Genomic DNA, 16,809 nt, shown 5'->3' with positions numbered 1-16,809 from the left:
AATCTTAGCGTGTGACAATTCGTTGGATAGGTAAACAACATAACTATGACTTCCAAGGGATATTTTTGCATTCTCTAAAAATTTGGCCAAAATCGAGGTTAAGAAAATCTCCTCGTTAATTTAGGACATTACTCGTTTTCGACCCATTTTTACTAGGAAGACCATAAAGTGGCCGATTTGTATTGAATCTTAGCATGTGACAATTCGTTGGATAGGTAAACAACATAACTACGACTTCCATGGGATATTTTTGCATTCTCTAAAAATTTAGCCAAAATGGAGGTTAAGAAAATCCCCTCGTTAATTTAGGACATTACTCGTTTTCGACCCTTTTTTATAAGGAAGGCCATAAAGTGGCCGGTTTGTATTGAATCTTAGCATGTGACAATTCGTTTTATAGGTAAACAACATAACTACGACTTCCATGGGATATTTTTGCATTTTTTAAAAATTCAGCCAAAATGGAGGTTAAGAAAATCTCCTCGTTAATTTAGGACATTACTCGTTTTCGACCCTTTTTTACTAGGAAGGCCATAAAGTGGCCGGTTTGTATTGAATCTTAGCATGGGACAATTCGTTGGATAGGTAAACAACATAGCTACGACTTCCATGGGATATTTTTGCATTTTTTAAAAATTCAGCCAAAATGGAGGTTAAGAAAATCTCCTCGTTAATTTGGGACATTACTCGTTTTCGACCCTTTTTTAGTAGGAAGGCCATAATGTGGCCGATTTGCATTGAATCTTAGCGTGTGACAATTCGTTGGATAGGTAAACAACATAACTATGACTTCCAAGGGATATTTTTGCATTCTCTAAAAATTCGGCCAAAATGGAGGTTAAGAAAATCTCCTCGTTAATTTAGGACATTACTCGTTTTCGACCCATTTTTACTAGGAAGGCCATAAAGTGGCCGATTTGTATTGAATCTTAGCATGTGACAATTCGTTGGATAGGTAAACAACATAACTACGACTTCCATGGGATATTTTTGCATTTTTTAAAAATTCAGCCAAAATGGAGGTTAAGAAAATCTCCTCGTTAATTTAGGACATTACTCGTTTTCGACCCTTTTTTACTAGGAAGGCCATAAAGTGGCCGGTTTGTATTGAATCTTAGCATGGGACAATTCGTTGGATAGGTAAACAACATAGCTACGACTTCCATGGGATATTTTTGCATTTTTTAAAAATTCAGCCAAAATGGAGGTTAAGAAAATCTCCTCGTTAATTTGGGACATTACTCGTTTTCGACCCTTTTTTAGTAGGAAGGCCATAATGTGGCCGATTTGCATTGAATCTTAGCGTGTGACAATTCGTTGGATAGGTAAACAACATAACTATGACTTCCAAGGGATATTTTTGCATTCTCTAAAAATTCGGCCAAAATGGAGGTTAAGAAAATCTCCTCGTTAATTTAGGACATTACTCGTTTTCGACCCATTTTTACTAGGAAGGCCATAAAGTGGCCGATTTTTATTGAATCTTAGCATGTGACAATTTGTTGGATAGGTAAACAACATAACTACGACTTCCATGGGATATTTTTGCATTATCTAAAAATTTAGCCAAAATGGAGGTTAAGAAAATCCCCTCGTTAATTTAGGACATTACTCGTTTTCGACCCTTTTTTATAAGGAAGGCCATAAAGTGGCCGGTTTGTATTGAATCTTAGCATGGGACAATTCGTTGGATAGGTAAACAACATAGCTACGACTTCCATGGAATATTTTTGCATTTTTTAAAAATTCAGCCAAAATGGAGGTTAAGAAAATCTCCTTGTTAATTTGGGACATTACTCGTTTTCGACCCTTTTTTACTAGGAAGGCCATAATGTGGCCGATTTGCATTGAATCTTAGCGTGTGACAATTCGTTGGATAGGTAAACAACATAACTATGACTTCCAAGGGATATTTTTGCATTCTCTAAAAATTTGGCCAAAATCGAGGTTAAGAAAATCTCCTCGTTAATTTAGGACATTAGTCGTTTTCGACCCATTTTTACTAGGAAGACCATAAAGTGGCCGATTTGTATTGAATCTTAGCATGTGACAATTCGTTGGATAGGTAAACAACATAACTACGACTTCCATGGGATATTTTTGCATTCTCTAAAAATTTAGCCAAAATGGAGGTTAAGAAAATCCCCTCGTTAATTTAGGACATTACTCGTTTTCGACCCTTTTTTATAAGGAAGGCCATAAAGTGGCCGGTTTGTATTGAATCTTAGCATGGGACAATTCGTTGGATAGGTAAACAACATAGCTACGACTTCCATGGGATATTTTTGCATTTTTTAAAAATTCAGCCAAAATGGAGGTTAAGAAAATCTCCTTGTTAATTTGGGACATTACTCGTTTTCGACCCTTTTTTACTAGGAAGGCCATAATGTGGCCGATTTGCATTGAATCTTAGCGTGTGACAATTCGTTGGATAGGTAAACAACATAACTATGACGTCCATGGGATATTTTTGCATTCTCTAAAAATTTGGCCAAAATGGAGGTTAAGAAAATCTCCTCATTAATTTAGGACATTACTCGTTTTCGACCCATTTTTACTAGGAAGGCCTTAAAGTGGCCGATTTGTATTGAATCTTAGCATGTGACAATTCGTTGGATAGGTAAACAACATAACTACGGCTTCCATGGGATATTTTTGCATTCTCTAAAAATACGGCCAAAATGGAGTTTAAGAAAATCTCCTCGTTAATTTAGGACATTACTCATTTTCGACCCATTTTTACTAGGAAGGCCATAAAGTGGCCGATTTGTATTGAATCTTAGCATGTGACAATTCGTTTTATAGGTAAACAACATAACTACGACTTCCATGGGATATTTTTGCATTCTCTAAAAATTTAGCCAAAATCGAGGTTAAGAAAATCCCCTCGTTAATTCAGGACATTACTCGTTTTCGACCCTTTTTTATAAGGAAGGCCATAAAGTGGCCGGTTTGTATTGAATCTTAGCATGGGACAATTCGTTGGATAGGTAAACAACATAGCTACGACTTCCATGGGATATTTTTGCATTTTTTAAAAATTCAGCCAAAATGGAGGTTAAGAAAATCTCCTTGTTAATTTGGGACATTACTCGTTTTCGACCCATTTTTACTAGGAAGGCCATAATGTGGCCGATTTGCATTGAATCTTAGCGTGTGACAATTCGTTGGATAGGTAAACAACATAACTATGACTTCCATGGGATATTTTTGCATTCTCTAAAAATTTGGCCAAAATGGAGGTTAAGAAAATCTCCTCATTAATTTAGGACATTACTCATTTTCGACCCATTTTTACTAGGAAGGCCTTAAAGTGGCCGATTTGTATTGAATCTTAGCATGTGACAATTCGTTAGATAGGTAAACAACATAACTACGACTTCCATGGGATATTTTTGCATTCTCTAAAAATTTAGCCAATATGGAGGTTAAGAAAATCCCCTCGTTAATTTAGGACATTACTCGTTTTCGACCCTTTTTTATAAGGAAGGCCATAAAGTGGCCGGTTTGTATTGAATCTTAGCATGGGACATGTAATATCCCGCTTATCAGTAACGGAATATTACCCATCAGACGTGTCAGAGGACAAATATTCATGGAAATGTCTATTAATGGCATAAGTCATGTATGAACTAGATATCAGAGATTAAGTGTTACAGAACGTCAAGTACGACGGAAGAATGTTTTTATGAAATATCAGTCAAGCAGGGGTTTATGTATCAGTGTCAGGTTAAGCGCGACCAAGACGAAGGGCATTTAAGTAAACTCGCACAAGGGAGTATATAAGTGTTTTTGGGGCCAAAATATTCATTTTCCCATTTCACTTCTCTCTCTAGGTTTTGGAAAACCTTTCTCTCCCCCTTCTCTCTAAGAATTGCGCCTCCCTCTCCTCTCTAAGTCATCCAAACTTCTTCAATACATGATCAAGCATGGCTTAACAAGCAAGAAACACGTAGAGGAAGAGATTAAAGTATGGTTTGGTGAAAAAGGGCTAAGGATCAAAAGCTAGGGTTTGAGCTTGGAACTTGAAGAATATGCAAGGATCATGTTAGGTGAGTTCCATAGATAGAATACCCACCTTTGGGTTTGTGTAATCTTGTAGAAAAATCATGTTTTATGTTAGTTTTGCTTTTATGAAATTTAAGTAACCCCAAGGTAATTCTTGTTGTTTACATGCTAAAAATTGCCATGAGATATGTTTAAATGAAGCTATATATGTTGTTGGATGTATTGGTGCATTACAGGGTCCAATTGGTCGAGTTTTGGGTCGAAAATGGCGAAAACCCGTAGCCGAAAGCACCGAAAACGCAAAAATTCGCAGCGCTGCGCCTGTACAAGGGCGCTAGGCGCCCACAAGTCAGGGAGCCAGCGCTAGGCGCCCTCCCTCTGGCGCCAGGCGCCCCAGACAGGACAACGATCGCGTTGTTCTGCGCTCGGGTGCTTGGGGGCAGTCGCGTGGGGGTCCGTAGCGATCGTTTCGGTGTATTCTTGTACTGTTTTTACTTATCTTTCTACTGGTACAAGCTTAGCTTTATCAAATCATGAAATTTATAAACGGCTCGTAACTTGGGTTTATGGCATTTTCGGTCTTCAGAAAGTATTGAAAATTTGCACACATCGTCAATTGATCCTTGCACCATTAATCATGGCAATCTTAGCATGTATTACAAGGATCGCTCAAGAGAGTTTTAGCCGAATTATTCGGGTAGCAAAGAACTAGGCATGGGATGAAAGTAGAGCCTTGACATAGCTTGTCAAGAACTAGAATAGTTAGTAGAGAATAGAATGTTAGGCATGAGTAGTATGCTTGACTAGTTGCGAAGTGGCATAGAGTAATCTCTTCGAATAGAAACTAGAGTGCCATAATTGATTAGATATCTCTTCACATAGCAAGTTAAGCAAGCATATAATTTACCTCTAGTCGGATCGTATAGGCATCCGAGGTAAAAGAGATAGCTAGCATAGATTTAATACTCATGCATTTATAGACCCAAACTTTAAAGTTAAAGGTGTCATGTCTCTTGTGTCCACACTAGGTTGGCTCAGGGGGTTTCCATTAGGTGAAACGGGGTTAGCCGTAAGGAACCCGCATGTCACTTAGTAAGTAAGATGTGGTGGTCGTGTCTCTTGTGTCCACACTAGGTTGGTTCAAGAGGTTTCCATTAGGTGAAATGGGGTTAGCCGTAAGGATCCCGCACGTCACTGCAGGAGTACCGTTGGTTTATACCTTAGATAGGTTTCCATCGGATAGATAGGGATTGCGCTCGGGGTTACTCCACTCGGGGCTTTCCGTAAAATGAACTCAGATAATAATTGTTTGTTAAACGCTAACTTTATGAATAAACTTGACTATGCATATTTATTAGATATATTTATGTTATGTCATAGAGCCTTGACGTAGATCGTCAAGAATAGCAGTGCCTTGACGTAGATCGTCAAGAATAGTAGAACATAGACGTAGATCGTCAATGACTAGTATGATAGCAAGATAGAATATGTTGTTAGATACAACATAGCTATGCATAGAGCAAGTATAGAGAAAGATATGCCGATGACGATCTTAGATTTCCCCTAATCGTCCGGTTTAGAATTGTGTCATGATTATAGTATGTTTAGGCCTCGATACGTAGAGCGTATTCTTGGCGTTGCGGTTTTAGATTCCCTTCGACCGCCATGACACGTATAGGAAGTGAAGCCTATAACAAGTGAGATAAGGCTATGACGGCCCTAGTATGCACACCGTCTAAGTATGCAATGTCCCCACACACGTATAATCAACCGGCAGGTTGTATTTTAGACACGTGGTGACCGTAGGTTTTCCCTGAGGTTGCCTATAGCCTAGGATTTAGGGGAACTCACTGAGACATTATGTCTCATCCCAATCCTTTTTGTTTCAGATAAACAGGTTGGATTAGCAAGCTAGTAGCCGAATGGATGATGCGACAAGTGTTCGTTCGTACCCGCCGCAGGATGAGATGGATATTCAAGGATGCATCTATTATATTTTTTTTAGAGAAGTTGAGTTATGTTCTTTGTACGAACGCATTTGGTTGTACATATATATTCATTCGTAGTTTATTGTTGTAAATTTTTAATGTATCCAATACTAAACTTAACGCACGTGCTAGACATTCTAGATACGTCTAGTATGGGTGTTACATTTGGTATCAGAGCAGGTCGATTCAGATCGTGCCTTGGGTCATTAAGTTACAACAAAGGTAGTGGGACCATTGGGTTCCGGGTAGATGTTCTAGTTGTTGTTGTTAGTTGAGTCTGATCAACTCAATTTAGCATTCGACGATTAGAATGGATGCCTGAGAGCTGAATAGGACCCTGGAGGAACGAAGCATGTGAAGAAGATGCACCGGAAAGTGTGAACTTAGAAGCAAGAACTCAAAATGAGTATTAGTAAGAAGTTGATCGTGCCAGTAGGTGGCCGGTAAACTAAGCAAGTAGAAGTATGAATCCTCCGGGAATGTAAGGCAATGTTGAGAAGGGACGTTTAGACAGCGTTGGGTAAGTTGTTGATGATACTTCGTATACCCATAAGAGAAGGATATGAAAATATCTTAGCAGGACCTGAAGCTTCAGTAAGGGTCATAGTTAGAATGGAATTGTATTCCAGAAAGTAAGCGCAAGGCTACAAGATAGAGAGCAGTCGACGTATGTTGATGGAATTAGTGGACTCTCAGGATTAGTGTTATGTTATTGAAGTTACGGACTTGAATGTTCAAAGTGAACAAGGTTCTAGTGTTCAGGAAGCTACGTTAAGCGGCAACGCAAAGAAGTAAGCTACTCGTAGTAGAGAAGGATTCAGTGAAAGTTTTATGTTATCAGGAATGAAGCATTAGTTTCTAAAGTGCCGAAAATTGTATCGAATTAGGTTGATGCTTGCCATGCATATATAGTAGGATATTTTAGATATTGGGAATGATCGATGTGCATTGATTTACTTGAGAAAAAAAAATGAGCTGAAGAAACTCATCAATAGCGAGCCCGGAGCGAAATTTTTCAGTTCGTCTCTTGGAAATGCAGTGACTATTGGAGAGTTGTCTTGACCATATTTATGCAATGAGAAATTGTTTTTTTTATATATCGAGTGACGAATGCATATCACCCCCTAATTTTCAAAAGGGAAAAAGGCATGGGTAACCATCAACGAAAATCGATTCGGTTTGACGTGACTTTGGAAGTTAATGTGACAAGAGATAAGAATGAGTTTAGACCAAGAGTTTAGAGGCACCCGTATTTAGAATAGAAGTCACAGATGTGAAAGCATGAAGCAAGAAGTTAAATGGTGCAGAGTCATATGAAATCACAAGGATTTTGGGACTTTGCGAAGTTAAGAGTACCCCTCGAATCTATGTTTTGCTTGATGAATTTGCGAAGGCTCGTTAGGATGTCAAATCGTAAAGTTTACATGATTTTAGAAAATATATACATAAGGGTGATTGAAGTTGACATTTTTTGAAAGCAAGATGAATTTTTTGTAGGTACCGGGTTGTTACGACTCGTATAGTTGGGCTAAACTCACTAGGACTAAGATTTGATGGCACGTATGTGTTGTCAACTCGTCATGTGAAATTAGAGTAACAACTGGGACCTAGGTTCAGTATATGTTTTTATTTAGTAGAAAAAAAAATCATCAACGTCAATGACCCGTGTGTTAATTTATGAAGTTTCTTTTAAAGAAAAATTAACGAGCGAGCATAGGAAAGATCAAGCAAAACATAGTATGCGAGATGTGAAGCTACAATGTTAGATGCATAAGGAAGTATGCCCGAGTGCAAGATGAGTCTACCATCGGACGTTGTAAGAACGATTTATGGAATAGTAGTTATGTAATAGCAAAGATGTGCTCCTTGAGTTAAGTTGCTCAGGAATAAGAGTAAGTATGACATTGATATGTCCAGAGGTAAGTTTCCTTGAGATTCAATCTTACCAGCAAAGAGTATAGCAAGGTTGCAGAGTAGCATGCAACATGGAAGTATCGAGCAGAGCTCAAGCAGATATTAATGTAATGATAGAAGAAGAATAAAATTTCCCTCGTCTCAACGGATCAGAGTATTGGTTGAGGCCAACAGGTGGAAATCAGAGTAGCGCAACGGAAGTTAATTACTTAAGTTGCGAACAGTAGCCATGGAACATGGAAAATTGGTAGTAAGAAACTTCGTGAAGGAAGTTCAGGATAGAAATGCAGTTTTAATGAGAAGTATTATGAAACGAGCAGGAAGTTCTCGTTATGTTAAGTAAGTATAGATGCTTATGCAACCAGTATTAATTAAAGTGAAAGTTTAAAGGAAGTATCTTCACTCAGGTAAGATGAGAAAGACTAGAGTTAGCACAGATGAATTAATCGAGTTACCTTTTTGGTGATGTCGAATGTGTAGAAGAGTTGTTGGCTAGTCAGAAAGAGTATGTGCTATGTTAATGGAGTACGATTTATAGGTTATGCCTGACGAAGTACACACCCTCTTACACCATATTTGTTAAATGATAACGATACTTTCCAGAATGGTGTCAAGCCATGATTTTATAACTTTTAAAGTTAAGATTGGTACTGAGGAACTTGGGAACGATGTTTATTTTAAAAACATGAAATTTCACATTGTTAAAACTGATGAGATACGTCGTAAGCGAGTAAGCTCACTTAAGACGTACAGACTTCAGGACCAGCTTGTTAGAGACAAGTGAGAAGGAGAGTCATAAAACCTTTTTCAGATATAGAGACTCGTCCTGTGGTTCTGCAGTACTAGTATAGACTCAGTTTTAAAAATGATATTTTTCTAGTCATGTATTTATTCGTTCCAAGAACCTATGTACCAAAGTTTAGAAACTCTTAGAAACAAAAGCTAGAATGAGTATCGTTATTAACTAACAAGCAGTGGCGCTAGAGAGTATGCAGAAACTATAGAAGGTAAAGTTTTATGGATGACAATGCCCATGTGATACTAATGCCATAAGGGATGCACGGATTTATGCTAAGAGCGTTCAATGCAAGTGCAAATGGACTTAGTAGAAAGTTTCAAGAGCTTGTGAATCGTCAGACAGGTTAATAGATTGTCAGATGAATCAGTGTAGTTGATTTTACTTCTTCATGCTAAGCTAGAACAAGTCACCCATGAATTGCAGTACAGGGATATTATGAAAGGATAGACAGGTTTCATAAGATTATGATTAGAGATGAGTAGAATCATCAAGATAAGTAGCATCAGTAAGAAGCATAAATCGCAATGTGCGGTAAAACAGATTATGTATGCATGATAAGATGTATACATGGAAGATGTGTTAGATACACGTAAGCACTGCAGGGCAAACCTGGGTATCAGTAGAACTCCAGTATAAAGGCAAATCCTGAGTGTTTCAGATAAAGAAAATTTACGTAGATGCAGAGTTCATGCTACGCAGAGAAGGAATAGATCCGAGACAAGCAATCCGCATATAACAAAAGTCAGTTTTAATCACTGTGTTCTCAGATAGTTCTGTGATTTTGATAAATATAGTAAGATTGAAGAGACCATATTCAATCATATGCAGAATAAGAAAGAGGATGAATTACATGCTTTGTTGAGAAAAATATTCTTCAACCTCACTAGAGTGGTTTTGATCAGATATCATTTAGCAGAAACCAAAGGAAATAGATTTTAGTTACTGTGATTGATAGATGATTTCTAAATTTCGAGGACGAAATTTCTTTAAGGGGGGTAGAGTGTAATATCCCGCTTATCAGTAACGGAATATTACCCATCAGACGTGTCAGAGGACAAATATTCATGGAAATGTCTATTAATGGCATAAGTCATGTATGAACTAGATATCAGAGATTAAGTGTTACAGAACGTCAAGTACGACGGAAGAATGTTTTTATGAAATATCAGTCAAGCAGGGGTTTATGTATCAGTGTCAGGTTAAGCGTGATCAAGACGAAGGGCATTTAAGTAAACTCGCACAAGGGAGTATATAAGTGTTTTTGGGGCCAAAATATTCATTTTCCCATTTCACTTCTCTCTCTAGGTTTTGGAAAACCTTTCTCTCCCCCTTCTCTCTAAGAATTGCGCCTCCCTCTCCTCTCTAAGTCATCCAAACTTCTTCAATACATGATCAAGCATGGCTTAACAAGCAAGAAACACGTAGAGGAAGAGATTAAAGTATGGTTTGGTGAAAAAGGGCTAAGGATCAAAAGCTAGGGTTTGAGCTTGGAACTTGAAGAATATGCAAGGATCATGTTAGGTGAGTTCCATAGATAGAATACCCACCTTTGGGTTTGTGTAATCTTGTAGAAAAATCATGTTTTATGTTAGTTTTGCTTTTATGAAATTTAAGTAACCCCAAGGTAATTCTTGTTGTTTACATGCTAAAAATTGCCATGAGATATGTTTAAATGAAGCTATATATGTTGTTGGATGTATTGGTGCATTACAGGGTCCAATTGGTCGAGTTTTGGGTCGAAAATGGCGAAAACCCGTAGCCGAAAGCACCGAAAACGCAAAAATTCGCAGCGCTGCGCCTGTACAAGGGCGCTAGGCGCCCACAAGTCAGGGAGCCAGCGCTAGGCGCCCTCCCTCTGGCGCCAGGCGCCCCAGACAGGACAACGATCGCGTTGTTCTGCGCTCGGGTGCTTGGGGGCAGTCGCGTGGGGGTCCGTAGCGATCGTTTCGGTGTATTCTTGTACTGTTTTTACTTATCTTTCTACTGGTACAAGCTTAGCTTTATCAAATCATGAAATTTATAAACGGCTCGTAACTTGGGTTTATGGCATTTTCGGTCTTCAGAAAGTATTGAAAATTTGCACACATCGTCAATTGATCCTTGCACCATTAATCATGGCAATCTTAGCATGTATTACAAGGATCGCTCAAGAGAGTTTTAGCCGAATTATTCGGGTAGCAAAGAACTAGGCATGGGATGAAAGTAGAGCCTTGACATAGCTTGTCAAGAACTAGAATAGTTAGTAGAGAATAGAATGTTAGGCATGAGTAGTATGCTTGACTAGTTGCGAAGTGGCATAGAGTAATCTCTTCGAATAGAAACTAGAGTGCCATAATTGATTAGATATCTCTTCACATAGCAAGTTAAGCAAGCATATAATTTACCTCTAGTCGGATCGTATAGGCATCCGAGGTAAAAGAGATAGCTAGCATAGATTTAATACTCATGCATTTATAGACCCAAACTTTAAAGTTAAAGGTGTCATGTCTCTTGTGTCCACACTAGGTTGGCTCAGGGGGTTTCCATTAGGTGAAACGGGGTTAGCCGTAAGGAACCCGCATGTCACTTAGTAAGTAAGATGTGGTGGTCGTGTCTCTTGTGTCCACACTAGGTTGGTTCAAGAGGTTTCCATTAGGTGAAATGGGGTTAGCCGTAAGGATCCCGCACGTCACTGCAGGAGTACCGTTGGTTTATACCTTAGATAGGTTTCCATCGGATAGATAGGGATTGCGCTCGGGGTTACTCCACTCGGGGCTTTCCGTAAAATGAACTCAGATAATAATTGTTTGTTAAACGCTAACTTTATGAATAAACTTGACTATGCATATTTATTAGATATATTTATGTTATGTCATAGAGCCTTGACGTAGATCGTCAAGAATAGCAGTGCCTTGACGTAGATCGTCAAGAATAGTAGAACATAGACGTAGATCGTCAATGACTAGTATGATAGCAAGATAGAATATGTTGTTAGATACAACATAGCTATGCATAGAGCAAGTATAGAGAAAGATATGCCGATGACGATCTTAGATTTCCCCTAATCGTCCGGTTTAGAATTGTGTCATGATTATAGTATGTTTAGGCCTCGATACGTAGAGCGTATTCTTGGCGTTGCGGTTTTAGATTCCCTTCGACCGCCATGACACGTATAGGAAGTGAAGCCTATAACAAGTGAGATAAGGCTATGACGGCCCTAGTATGCACACCGTCTAAGTATGCAATGTCCCCACACACGTATAATCAACCGGCAGGTTGTATTTTAGACACGTGGTGACCGTAGGTTTTCCCTGAGGTTGCCTATAGCCTAGGATTTAGGGGAACTCACTGAGACATTATGTCTCATCCCAATCCTTTTTGTTTCAGATAAACAGGTTGGATTAGCAAGCTAGTAGCCGAATGGATGATGCGACAAGTGTTCGTTCGTACCCGCCGCAGGATGAGATGGATATTCAAGGATGCATCTATTATATTTTTTTTAGAGAAGTTGAGTTATGTTCTTTGTACGAACGCATTTGGTTGTACATATATATTCATTCGTAGTTTATTGTTGTAAATTTTTAATGTATCCAATACTAAACTTAACGCACGTGCTAGACATTCTAGATACGTCTAGTATGGGTAGCGTGGTGGGCATGTAACACCCACGTCGTGGCTTTCGATATCCCGCTAGGTGGATACGAAAGGTTCCCGACCTAAGGGGAACGGTTTAAGCCGCAAGGGACCCCCACGACAATAGTAGGAACCGAAACACATCGGAATGAGAGGGATCCGGAGGCCGTGTAGGTATGGGACTACATGGTTGAAGGAAGGCTTATAAGAATTGTTAGGTACTACCCATATCAACAAGATGCATCTTCTTTTCGGGAGCTCAATCCATAGGAACTCCACGGTTAAGCGTGCTTGGCTTGGAGTAGTACTAGGATGGGTGACCTACCGGGAAGTTTCCCGGTAAGCATGTGAGTGAGGACAAAGCATGCTGAAAAATCTCGTGTTGGTTTGTGGGGTTAGTCGGTAATCCTGTAAGCAGTCTGGGATGTTACAGGACAATTCGTTGGATAGGTAAACAACATAGCTACGACTTCCATGGGATATTTTTGCATTTTTTAAAAATTCAGCCAAAATGGAGGTTAAGAAAATCTCCTTGTTAATTTGGGACATTACTCGTTTTCGACCCTTTTTTACTAGGAAGGCCATAATGTGGCCGATTTGCATTGAATCTTAGCGTGTGACAATTCGTTGGATAGGTAAACAACATAACTATGACGTCCATGGGATATTTTTGCATTCTCTAAAAATTTGGCCAAAATGGAGGTTAAGAAAATCTCCTCATTAATTTAGGACATTACTCGTTTTCGACCCATTTTTACTAGGAAGGCCTTAAAGTGGCCGATTTGTATTGAATCTTAGCATGTGACAATTCGTTGGATAGGTAAACAAAATAACTACGACTTCCATGGGATATTTTTGCATTCTCTAAAAATACGGCCAAAATGGAGTTTAAGAAAATCTCCTCGTTAATTTAGGACATTACTCATTTTCGACCCATTTTTACTAGGAAGGCCATTAAGTGGCCGATTTGTATTGAATCTTAGCATGTGACAATTCGTTGGATAGGTAAACAACATAACTACGACTTCCATGGGATATTTTTGCATTCTCTAAAAATTTAGCCAAAATCGAGGTTAAGAAAATCCCCTCGTTAATTCAGGACATTACTCGTTTTCGACCCTTTTTTATAAGGAAGGCCATAAAGTGGCCGGTTTGTATTGAATCTTAGCATGGGACAATTCGTTGGATAGGTAAACAACATAGCTACGACTTCCATGGGATATTTTTGCATTTATTAAAAATTCAGCCAAAATGGAGGTTAAGAAAATATCCTCGTTAATTTGGGACATTACTCGTTTTCGACCCTTTTTTACTAGGAAGGCCATAATGTGGCTGATTTGCATTGAATCTTAGCGTGTGACAATTCGTTGGATAGGTAAACAACATAACTACGACTTCCATGGGATATTTTTGCATTCTCTACAAATTCGGCCAAAATGGAGGTTAAGAAAATCTCCTCGTTAATTTAGGGCATTACTCGTTTTCGACCCATTTTTACTAGGAAGACCATAAAGTGGCCGATTTGTATTGAATCTTAGCACGTGACAATTCGTTGGATAGGTAAACAACATAACTACGACTTCCATGGGATATTTTTGCATTCTCTAAAAATTTAGCCAAAATGGAGGTTAAGAAAATCCCCTCGTTAATTTAGGACATTACTCGTTTTCGACCCTTTTTTATAAGGAAGGCCATAAAGTGGCCGGTTTGTATTGAATCTTAGCATGGGACAATTCGTTGGATAGGTAAACAACATAGCTACGACTTCCATGGGATATTTTTGCATTTTTTAAAAATTCAGCCAAAATGGAGGTTAAGAAAATCTCCTTGTTAATTTGGGACATTACTCGTTTTCGACCCTTTTTTACTAGGAAGGCCATAATGTGGCCGATTTGCATTGAATCTTAGCGTGTGACAATTCGTTGGATAGGTAAACAACATAACTATGACGTCCATGGGATATTTTTGCATTCTCTAAAAATTTGGCCAAAATGGAGGTTAAGAAAATCTCCTCATTAATTTAGGACATTACTCGATTTCGACCCATTTTTACTAGGAAGGCCTTAAAGTGGCCGATTTGTGTTGAATCTTAGCCTGTGACAATTCGTTGGATAGGTAAACAACATAACTACGACTTCCATGGGATATTTTTGCATTCTCTAAAAATACGGCCAAAATGGAGTTTAAGAAAATCTCCTCGTTAATTTAGGACATTACTCATTTTCGACCCATTTTTACTAGGAAGGCCATAAAGTGGCCGATTTGTATTGAATCTTAGCATGTGACAATTCGTTGGATAGGTAAACAACATAACTACGACTTCCATGGGATATTTTTGCATTCTCTAAAAATTTAGCCAAAATCGAGGTTAAGAAAATCTCCTCGTTAATTCAGGACATTACTCGTTTTCGACCCTTTTTTATAAGGAAGGCCATAAAGTGGCCGGTTTGTATTGAATCTTAGAATGGGACAATTCGTTGGATAGGTAAACAACATAGCTACGACTTCCATGGGATATTTTTGCATTTTTTAAAAATTCAGCCAAAATGGAGGTTAAGAAAATCTCCTTGTTAATTTGGGACATTACTCGTTTTCGACCCTTTTTTACTAGGAAGGCCATAATGTGGCCGATTTGCATTGAATCTTAGCGTGTGACAATTCGTTGGATAGGTAAACAACATAACTATGACTTCCATGGGATATTTTTGCATTCTCTAAAAATTTGGCCAAAATGGAGGTTAAGAAAATCTCCTCATTAATTTAGGACATTACTCGTTTTCGACCCATTTTTACTAGGAAGGCCTTAAAGTGACCGATTTGTATTGAATCTTAGCATGTGACAATTCGTTAGATAGGTAAACAACATAACTACGACTTCCATGGGATATTTTTGCATTCTCTAAAAATTTAGCCAATATGGAGGTTAAGAAAATCCCCTCGTTAATTTAGGACATTACTCGTTTTCGACCCTTTTTTATAAGGAAGGCCATAAAGTGGCCGGTTTGTATTGAATCTTAGCATGGGACAATTCGTTGGATAGGTAAACAACATAGCTATGACTTCCATGGGATATTTTTGCATTTATTAAAAATTCAGCCAAAATGGAGGTTAAGAAAATCTCCTCGTTAATTTGGGACATTACTCGTTTTCGACCCTTTTTTACTAGGAAGGCCATAATGTGGCCGATTTACATTGAATCTTAGCGTGTGACAATTCGTTGGATAGGTAAACAACATAACTACGACTTCCATGGGATATTTTTGCATTTATTAAAAATTCAGCCAAAATGGAGGTTAAGAAAATCTCCTCGTTAATTTGGGACATTACTCGTTTTCGACCCTTTTTTACTAGGAAGGCCATAATGTGGCCGATTTGCATTGAATCTTAGCGTGTGACAATTCGTTGGATAGGTAAACAACATAACTATGACTTCCATGGGATATTTTTGCATTCTCTAAAAATTTGGCCAAAATGGAGGTTAAGAAAATCTCCTCATTAATTTAGGACATTACTCGTTTTCGACCCATTTTTACTAGGAAGGCCTTAAAGTGGCCGATTTGTATTGAATCTTAGCATGTGACAATTCGTTGGATAGGTAAACAACATAACTACGACTTCCATGGGATATTTTTGCATTCTCTAAAAATACGGCCAAAATGGAGTTGAAGAAAATCTCCTCGTTAATTTAGGACATTACTCATTTTCGACCCATTTTTACTAGGAAGGCCATAAAGTGGCCGATTTGTATTGAATCTTAGCATGTGACAAATCGTTGGATAGGTAAACAACATAACTACGACTTCCATGGGATATTTTTGCATTCTCTAAAAATTTAGCGAAAATCGAGGTTAAGAAAATCCCCTCGTTAATTTAGGACATTACTCGTTTTCGACCCTTTTTTATAAGGAAGGCCATAAAGTGGCCGGTTTGTATTGAATCTTAGCATGGGACAATTCGTTGGATAGGTAAACAACATAGCTATGACTTCCATGGGATATTTTTGCATTTATTAAAAATTCAGCCAAAATGGAGGTTAAGAAAATCTCCTCGTTAATTTGGGACATTACTCGTTTTCGACCCTTTTTTACTAGGAAGGCCATAATGTGGCCGATTTGCATTGAATCTTAGCGTGTGACAATTCGTTGGATAGGTAAACAACATAACTACGACTTCCATGGGATATTTTTGCATTTATTAAAAATTCAGCCAAAATGGAGGTTAAGAAAATCTCCTCGTTAATTTGGGACATTACTCGTTTTCGACCCTTTTTTACTAGGAAGGCCATAATGTGGCCGATTTGCATTGAATCTTAGCGTGTGACAATTCGTTGGATAGGTAAACAACATAACTATGACTTCCATGGGATATTTTTGCATTCTCTAAAAATTTGGCCAAAATGGAGGTTAAGAAAATCTCCTCATTAATTTAGGACATTACTCGTTTTCGACCCATTTTTACTAGGAAGGCCTTAAAGTGGCCGATTTGTAT

General features: G+C 38.3%; 2 long non-coding RNA genes across 2 annotated transcripts; both read left to right on the top strand.

Annotated features, from left to right (window-relative positions):
* The first annotated feature begins 3,928 nt into the window (after positions 1-3,928).
* On the top strand, positions 3,929-6,160 carry LOC146918786 (uncharacterized). The gene is made up of 2 exons (XR_015016390.1): positions 3,929-4,052; positions 5,898-6,160. It is a non-coding gene; the product is annotated as an uncharacterized LOC146918786 (long non-coding RNA).
* Positions 6,161-10,106: 3,946 nt separating this feature from the next.
* On the top strand, positions 10,107-12,273 carry LOC146918785 (uncharacterized). Its single transcript, XR_015016389.1, has 2 exons — positions 10,107-10,230; positions 12,076-12,273. It is a non-coding gene; the product is annotated as an uncharacterized LOC146918785 (long non-coding RNA).
* The last annotated feature ends 4,536 nt before the right edge of the window (positions 12,274-16,809 follow it).

The sequence above is a fragment of the Medicago sativa genome, chromosome 6, assembly GCF_051527215.1.
Source record: "Medicago sativa cultivar Bolivia chromosome 6, Bolivia_mono, whole genome shotgun sequence".
NCBI lineage: Eukaryota > Viridiplantae > Streptophyta > Magnoliopsida > Fabales > Fabaceae > Medicago > Medicago sativa.
The sequence above is the reverse complement of the archived record's forward strand: the minus strand, read 5'-3'. Positions and strand labels throughout refer to the sequence as shown.